The sequence below is a fragment of the Sus scrofa genome, chromosome 9 (genome assembly GCF_000003025.6).
Source record: "Sus scrofa isolate TJ Tabasco breed Duroc chromosome 9, Sscrofa11.1, whole genome shotgun sequence".
NCBI lineage: Eukaryota > Metazoa > Chordata > Mammalia > Artiodactyla > Suidae > Sus > Sus scrofa.
The window spans coordinates 90,130,252-90,137,799 of NC_010451.4; the positions used below are offsets into that span (position 1 = coordinate 90,130,252).

The 7,548-nt window shown below is 45.3% G+C and overlaps 1 long non-coding RNA gene across 1 annotated transcript; it reads left to right on the plus strand.

The window, feature by feature from the left end:
* Positions 580 to 5,016, plus strand: LOC110262299. The gene is made up of 3 exons (XR_002347120.1): positions 580 to 1,176; positions 4,062 to 4,227; positions 4,769 to 5,016. It is a non-coding gene; the product is annotated as an uncharacterized LOC110262299 (long non-coding RNA).

Consider the following 7,548-nt stretch of genomic DNA (forward strand, 5'->3'; position numbering starts at 1 on the left):
AGCTGTCTCATGATATAGACACCATTTGTTTGATTTCTTTGATGCAGAGAGGAAGAATGGGGTCTAGGCAAGAGACGAGAGGAATGTCAGCCTCAGAGGAAGCAAAAGGGGAAATAGCAGAAAGACTTTTCCATTTCTCTTCGACTGTTGATGAATATCAATGAAGTGTTACCGCCTCGAGAAGGAGCACTGATTTGAAATCCCCTTGCCTGAGACCTGCTTCTTTTGAGCACAAGATCAAGGAGTTCATTTGTCGTTTACTCATTGGGGATTCTCCCCGGCGACACACCACCTTCGCAAGGAACTCGGCAGGGAACTCCGAGGATTTACCTGTCTTTAATTCATACAGCATTTTCAAATCGTGCAATCCAAGCAGGTGTGACCGCGCTTTTGCGGAGCCTCCGTGCTATTTTACCTGCTTGAGTCTGTCAAAAACCCATTTGTATGCGCCTGGCTAATGTGCTAGAAATAAAAGCCCCAACCTGTCAAGTAAACTCTCTGCACCTGTATGGAGCAGTTAAATTGCTCCATCTGCTATTATCCCGGGAGATCAAAGGCCATCCCCGGAAGGGGGGCCCAAAGACCAAAGCAAAGGTTGGAGCTCCTCGTCCTGGAGTTTAAAAAGAAGAGGACAACGAAGAGGAGAGAGGAGAGGGGGGTGGAAAGCGGAGGAGAAAAGGATCCCTGAGGCTCGGGCCGGGCTCGGCTACCTGAAGGAGCTTTTGTCTGACCCAGGCGCGCCGGGAGCGCATTCTTTCACATGACGAACCGCAGGGGAAGACATTCATTCACTCCCTTTTTTTTGGTGACGTAGCCAGGGCATTCATGTGTTTTTAACCTTGAATAATTTTTGTCTCTAAGCGCCAAACAAGTTTTATCCTGTCCACAGGTCAGTTTTGTTACAGAGGCCAATTAGCAGTGCTACCTTCGCCTGCGGCAAAAAGCCAAGTAATGGTGGGGCAAGCCCTCCGGAGAGGTGATGAATAACTCCGGAGAGCTGTAATTTGAAAGGGGGGCCTTTGAAGCATTTACCTTACATGGGACGCTATTGTCACTGCAGGGTGTTTGATCTTAAAATAATTTACTTAATGATCTCACCATGGGAGCAATTGGCAGAGCAAGATTAGGCTGTAAGGCCTAATGGACATGGGAAAAGTTAAAATTGCTCAGAGAAAGGTATGTACCGCTCTGAGATCCTTCCGTGTTGCGTGTTCATTACTTGGGGGTGGGGGTGGGGTGGCGGGGGAGGGGGAGGGGTGGGGTGGGGGGAGCCTGACCGCGATCAGCTTTGCATAGCTCGGCAGAGAAAATCATCCAGCCTCTCCTGGGATGTGCACTGAGCGTTTTTGGTTTTGTTTTTGTTTTAATATGACTTGCCCGCATTTTCAGCGTTCCTGGGAATTAATGATCTGATCTTATTTTTACAGTCAGTGATTTTTTTTTTTTTAAACTCTTTCTTTTGCGCAAGCATTGAGCCACTGTTTTAGGCAGGCGGGTGGCATCCACAGTGCAGATTTCTCTGAGCGGAAGGAGAGCCAGATGTAAATGTGTAAGTTTGCCCTTTCAGTTGGCACACAGGACATCATTAGACACAAGGCAGTGGTCTGACGTTATCCCAGGCCCAAATACGGCTTTGTTCTCTAGAAAGGAAAAGTTCCTATTGTAAGCCCCGATTTGACCCGTGGTATAACTCATGTTTACTTGTGTTTTCTTCTGTGCACATCAATTGCTTACACAGCAATGGGAAGAAATAGCTTAGTGTTGGGTTCTACCTGTTTTACATGAAGTGGATTTCAATTTCTTCATAATTTTGCTCTTTTAGGCCCTTGTACGAAACATCTTATTTTTTTCAATTGTGGAACAAGGAAGAGACATCTTAAATGAATATCTAACAGGGAAAAAAATTGACCTAAGGACTGCTATTGCTGTTTATGTATTTGATGCTAAACCTAAGGAAGTGTGATGCAAGAGAATATCAACATTTAATAGATGAGTTAATTTCCTCTCTAGTGCAGATTCCATTTAAGGAATATCATAGCAGCCTGTCCATGCAGCCCAATATCTTGATATGTATTCTCCCTTTGAGAAGCAATACCCAGGGAATATATCTGCATAAATCATCTAAAAGGCTTGATTTCATGTTATTTGTGTAAAATAGAAAAGCTCAGCTTTGAGCCTAAAGTAGGTGAGTCTGCTTCCCCAAGATCCACAACTTGTGCCTCTGTCTGATAACAGTACAATGAAATATTTTTAGTTTGTTCAAATCAAGTACAAATGAGCATGAGTACCAGCTTTTTGCCAGCTCAGGGCATTGCAAAACATTCCCCACCAGTCTGAAGCTTTTCTGAAATTTAACTTTTGGAGTGCATTTTTGGCGACTTTGTTGAGATATATCTGAGAATCTCCACCTACCAATATTGAGTAGACTCCTTTGAACTTGTCTTTTTATCATTTACCTGTACTTGGAAATTAGCAACTTCTTAATTTACTTCAATAATTTCTTCTCTGATGCATGGAAATAACTACCTGAGGCTGAGCTAAAGATTATCTAAAGATTGTCTAAGCTAGTCTCCTTGTTAAATTACTTGATAAGTGAGTGTGGCGCTCATATTGCATGTAGCACTGAGAATGGCAGCAGGTAAGGATATGCACCTATGTATCTTAACCTTTTCAATCAGCTAAAAGGAGATACCAGACCCACATGGGTGATTTAAGTGACATAATGTATGTAAACACACAGGACAGATGCAGAACATAGAAGATGCTCAATAAAAGTTCTTTCTCACCCTGTACTCTGGAAACAAATTTGATTCTCCCTCATTGGTGTTACATTTGGGTCATCCTCAGAGTTCCCATTGTGCTTCAGTGGTAATGAACCCAACTAGTATCCATGAGGATGCAAGTTCAATCCCTGGCCTTGCTCAGTGGGTTAAAGATCCTGCATTGCTGTGGCTGTGGTGTAGTATAGCTGTTCCACCCCGGCCTGGGAACCTCCTTATGTGGCAGGTGTGGCCCTGAAAAGCAAATGTTCCTCCCTAAGCAGCATTCCTCCTGCCCTTGCCACTCATGATCCAGTAGGTGTTACAAGGGCAGCTGATTTCTGTGGATAAGTCTGCATGCTGAGAGTGTTTTTGAATATCCAACCATTCTGGGAGAAATCAGATTAATCGCCTCCAAGTTGCAAGTACTGCTAACCCAGGGGTCTCAGCTTCCTGGATGCTAGGTGGTCAGTGAGATTTTTCTCTCCTTCTTTCCATCTTTTCTCTTTCCGTTTCCCACAATACTATCTTAATTTTTTTTTCCAATCTTAATGTAATTCTATGTGAGTTTGTTGTCGTAAATGGTGAATGTAGCTTGGAAACCAAGAAAAGAATTATGTCATCCTCATTAAGAGACACACTGACACTGATTAGAAAAGAATAAGAAAAGATAACCAGGAAAGAAAGGAAGTTATGAGTGTTTTAACATGAATGTTACCATTAGACGAACTGCATGATTACACCTTCGTTAAGCCCCTCTGTCTGCTGCTCTTTCTTCCATGTTCAGTTTTGCCTCCCTATCTGATCTCCCAATATCATCCCTTTGTCTGTGTGTCTCTCCATCTCTCTCTCTCTTTTCCCTTTCCTCCTGCCCTATATACACACATGTTTTTGGCTGTGCTTGCAGCATACCAGAAATCACACCTAAGCCACAGCAGTGACAATGCTAGGTCTTTAACTGCTAGGCCACTAGGATACTCCTCCTCCTGCCCATATTTTTTCTAATATCTTTCTTCTTCTTTCCCCCTACACCTCCCATCTCTCTTCCACTTCCAACTGGGTGTCTCCATCTCAGTTTCTCTGTCTCTCCTACTGTGCGAATTTCTCTGTGTCTTTTGGCTCTCTCTCTCTTTTTCTCCCACTCTCTTTTCCTCCCTCTCTTTCTCTCAAAACCCAGGTTGTAAATTAAAAGGTCAAAATCGAGTATGTGAGTATTATGAATTTTTTTCTTGATCATTATCTGTAATGCTCTGCTGATTTGCTTTTCCAAATAAAGCCTGTAAATTCACAATTCATTCTCAGAACCTCCCAGTCTACCAGGGACCTGGGTGTCAAGAAGCACTTGACCGCTACAGACAGCAGATGCGGAACCTTCTCTCGAGCCCATACAGCACGGAGGCGACTGCCCCACCAGTTCCAGCGTTCCTGCTATAGGATGAGTCAGAAGAGAGGGGTGAAAAAGAACAAGGTCAAGGTCAAACCACTCACCCACCCTTCCCGCCCAGCTCCCCTCCCTCTTTGCCCTGATTACTGTCCTGTGTGTCAGAGGTACTCCCACTGGCCGAGAACCATCATCTCATTCAGAAGACACATCAATTCCACCCAGGTAGTTCTAAAATCACCTAGCTGATCATCCCATTTATATACAGTATCAAGTGTTCATTTCACAGCTGCTATTTCAGTCCCACTGACCTACTGGTCCTTGACATGGGCTTCGCCAGGACCTTCCGGGGATGTAAAAGTAACTTTATAGAGCTCACAGCAAAAGCAACTGAAGTTCATTTCTCACAGATTGCCAGGCCCCATCAGACACGAAGACACTGTAAGGCAGGCATTGGACAGTTTTCAAATGTCCATCACTACCACGGGAAGAGCCCTCTGTGTCGACCAGGGCATCAGACTTGGTCCCCCTGTGTGTTTGTTCTGTGACATCCCTCTAGGCTCCCTGAGAACACAATGCCGTCAGTGTGGTGCCAGGGTTTTATTTTATTTTTCTCTATTCTCCGCAGGGGCAACATCTGTACTGGCCCGTGCAAGGGGCATTTTTCTCTTATTCTAAGTTCAGCTGCAGGAGAGGAGAGGAGCTGGGGTAAGTGAGACAGTTTTGTTTCTCGGGGCTCTGCTTTCTGACCACCTTAGACCATGCCCCTCTGGAGCTGTGCCCAGTCCTTTTTCCCTATCCCACACTGGTTCTTGCCATAGATCCTTGTGTCCTAACCCCCAGCCCTTGGTTCTCTGCTTCACACTTCTACGTAATTTCCCCCACTGCTCTGTCTGAATCAAATTCACATGAAATGAGCAACTGCTTGGGGACATAAAAGATGGGGCCCAAGCTCAACTTTAGGACAATGTGGTTAAAGTACAATGACCAGTATTTTTAGAAATTTCTTCCCCCAAATGGAAGAGGAGTTTCTGGGGTTGCCACTTTGCCTCGAAGTCCACGACAAAGGTGTTCAGAGATCCACAGACTCAAATGTGGAGAATTTGACCACAGATTTGAAGGAATGAAAATAAGATTTGTCATGATGTGGGTTTTGTGCATGTGTGTGTGTGTGTATGTCTTAAATGTTAGCAATTAAAGGCCCAGCTCTAAAAGTTTATTGGAAATTCAGTTTGTTTAAAAAATGTTTTTCTTAAACAAAATGACTGCCAAGGACAACTTCAGAATTTCCAGATTCTCAGGTTCTTACCCTGACTGTTCCAATTATAATCCCCCTGAATAATCTTAAATCTTTCCTTCTGCTATTATTTCTCTCACACTTCCCAAGGACAAAGTATCAGTAGCAACTCAGAGCTAAGACAGAAAAACAAAACCCAAAAAAACCCTCCACTTTGTCTCTAGTAGACATTTTTTGGCAGATGTTTTTCTAGGATGTAATATGGCAAATGGACTGCTCACAAGGCTTCCAGAAAAATCATATGCCCATGGGACCCCTGCTGTCCATTCACACAGTTCATGGTAAGTCAGGTTTTGGTGGCATAAGAAAAAGAAAACTAACATTTGATTGCCCTTAGAGTATCAGAAGGATGACTCACAGTAGCTTGCTGTACAGCCCAGGAAACTCAGGCCAGGGAGGGTCAGGAAGAAGATTTGGGATTTGAAAGCCTGTTCCTCTTCATGGGTACCAGGTGGTTGTATTTCTTCCATCTTCCCCAGTATATAATGTTCTCAGAGGTGGCAATGCCAGTGCCATCCCATGGCGGAGAGTCTAGTATCTTCCCCAGTCGCTCATTCTCCCGACTTGGGCATCCACAGCCTGCTGCTGATGGTGGTCAGCCTAGTCCCTCCCTCATAATTGTTGTCTTTGGCTTAAGAGAAGGGCCTCTGCCAGGATTAGGCTCCCTCCCTATAGGCAGCCTGCACCCAAAGTCTGGGTGATCTCAGGAGTACATTTTCCTGGGAGGTGGCTTTTTTTCTGATGACAAGGGGTGTGGCTCTGTTTCCCTCCCTCCTAGTCCTCCAGGGCAGGTTAGAGAGGTGAGGGAGGGAGCAGGTGCTGGGGAGAGAAAGGCAGAGTGAGGTTCCGTGGGGGAGCATCAGAGAAGAAGAGCCAGGTTTAACTAAGGCACCCTCCAAACATCAGAAGGGGAGGGATCAAGGTTTGCCAGTTCCCTTAGAAGTTTGGGGTGAGGATTAGGATTAAACTCATCAACATCACACCAGCCTTGATCTCCCCAGACCCCTGCTCCCTCCCACATCCCTCTGGCTCAGCCCTGGGCCTCATTGTGGGGCTCCTGAAGGGCCTAGTCCAGAGCTCAGGGGGGCCAATTGAGGCCTTTCTCGCACTGGAGGTACAGCTCAGCTCCTGCCTCTGCACAGTCCTGTTTTCTTCACATCCCAAAGGTATTGATCCTGAGAGATGACAATAAACTGCCTCCTTGTAAATGTTCGTCACCAATCTGTTTCCCAGAACCTGACCTTAGACACGTATATTTAAAATATGTCAATGTCTTCAAATGCCGCTGCCTGCTCACCTGGTGTTCATAACAAACTGAGGCTCAGAAAAGTAAAGTGACTTTCTCAGTCACACATCAAAGATGTGCTGGACCTGAGGCTGATTCTAAATTCTGTGTCTGGTCCAATGCTCTTCTGAGTTCAGAACCGAGAGTCATGAGGTGTCCATAGGAAACTATCCCTAAAAATGTCTCTTCCGGGACCATGATCCTTTATTGTTTCAGTTTCCACCATTCATTTCTATTTCCCTAGTTGTTTACCTTTCCCCCTCCCCAAACTTACCTTTGCCTGGTCCTGCCCACTCCCTTTTGCAATGCTCTCTTTAGAACAGCAGTGAAGGGAGGAGCAGAGGTACATAGGTTCCCTAAGATATTTGGAACCTTCTTGCTCAGAAGGAAGTATTGACAGGGGATGTATCTGGCCTCCTGGTGCCACACTTCTGACCCTCTCTTCTAGATGTCTGGTTCGTCTAATGCTTTACACACCTGGATTTAAAATAGAATTTCATCAGAGCCAATGCACCCATCCTCTTGTTTGCAGAGGGCAGAAGTTCTGATGCTAATAACTCTGTCAGCATAGGGGCAGTTGGGATACCTAATAACTCCTTGCAACTGTTAGAACGTTCTTGGATCTGTTCCCCAATCTCACAATACCCTCCAGTGTCCCTGGGGACCCTCTGTCCTTTAGTTCAGCCCAGCACTGGCTGGAGGGGAAAGCTTTCTCCAAGAAAAGCCTCCAGGGACCTCTTTATCCCCTTGATGCTCTGGAGCTTCCACAGCCTGAGGGGATTTCCACCCCTCCACGCAAATCCTCTCTGACTGATTGGCAAGCATG